This window comes from Hippopotamus amphibius, chromosome 15 (assembly GCF_030028045.1).
Source record: "Hippopotamus amphibius kiboko isolate mHipAmp2 chromosome 15, mHipAmp2.hap2, whole genome shotgun sequence".
In the NCBI taxonomy this organism is placed as follows: Eukaryota; Metazoa; Chordata; class Mammalia; order Artiodactyla; family Hippopotamidae; genus Hippopotamus; species Hippopotamus amphibius.
This window is the reverse complement of record NC_080200.1, coordinates 34,161,073-34,162,541: the sequence shown is the minus strand read 5'-3', so window position 1 is coordinate 34,162,541 and position 1,469 is coordinate 34,161,073.

Genomic DNA, 1,469 nt, shown 5'->3' with positions numbered 1-1,469 from the left:
GGTGGAGGCCGCCACGGGCTCGGTGGTGGACGCGCGTGCGTCCCGGTCGTCAGATGCTTTCGGGCCGATGGTTTTCCGAGCCGGACTCCAGAGGTGAGGACCGGCCTGGGCCGCCAGCGGTGACCCGGAGAGGCTGGCCCGGGCCTGGGTGCGTTGCCCCGTGGGCTCCGGGCGTCTCCCTGGAGAAATGGGTTCAAGTCCCGATGGGTCCGGAGACGTGGACGGACCGGCCCCTGCTCGCGCAGGTGGCCGGCGAGGGTGCACCCGGCCTGTCAGCGTGCCCGCGTGGGTCCCGGTCGTCGGACGCGACTTTGTCTCCCCCCTCCGCTCTCCACCCCGAGTCCGGGCCGGGAGGTGGGGACTGGCGCGAGCCATACTGGGTGGCCCGGGGAGGGGCTCCCGGGCCCGGGCGTGGTCCCTCATGGGGCCCGCTCATCGGAGGCGGCTCGGAGGGGTGCTGTGTTTCTTTCTTGGAACCAAGTCCTGGCCCGGAGACTCGGATGGACCGGTGCCTGCCCGCGTGGGGGGACCGGGGAGGGCGTCCCCAGCCCGCTCCCTCTCCCCCGTGTCCCCGGCCCACTCTGCCACCCCTCCATCCCCGGGTCGACCAGGTGGCCCCGGGCGCTCCGGGGCAAGTGTGGATGGGGAAGTGTTGGGGGCAGGTGGCCGGACCGAGGTTCCGGGGGCCCCCGTGAACCTCGTGGGTGGGCCCCGCTGTCGGGCGCGATGATTTCTTCCGCCGGAAATGGGGCCTTTTTGCCACCAGATAGGTGCTGACACGGTGTTCTTCTGCGTCTGTCGCCGATAGACGCTGGGGCTCCGGACGCGGGCAGGACTCCGGGCGGGGGGCGGCTGTCTGACGCCCGGCTCGGTCCTTGCCGCTTGAGCTGCCCGCTTGGGCCTGCGCGCCGGCTCTTGCGTGCGCGTCCGGCTGCCCCGACCCGCGGTGCCGCCTCCGGCCTCTGGCTGAGCCCGAGGGCGGCGGGGCCAGGTGGCGTCGGGTGCTCGACCCTGTGCGCTGCCCCCGCTGCAGGCACCCGGTGGTGAGTGGCCGGCACGACCCCACCCCACAGGCTCTGTGCCCCGTGTCAGGCGTTCTCGTTCTGGGGTGGCTGGCTGCTCTTTGCCCGAGACGAAGGGGCGCCGGCGAGGCGGAAGCGGGCCTCCGTGTGATGGGTCTTCGCCGTGCCTCCCCTGCGGGCCTCCCCCGCCGTGGCTTTAGGCTGGGTGGGTCAACCGATTGATGTGGTGGTGCCACGCTCCGCTGGGCTGGGCCTAAGCCGTGCCAGACGAGGGACGGACGTTCCTGGGGGACGGGACCGCTCTTCTCGTTCTGTCCGCGGGCTCCTCGCCTCTCTTCCGCCCCGCCTGCCGGGGTGTGCGGAAGGCAGGGGTGCGGCCTCCGGCCCCGAACCCGCGGTCTCCCGCCCCCGCCTCCCAGCGTGGGCGGGGACCGGGGTCCTCGGACG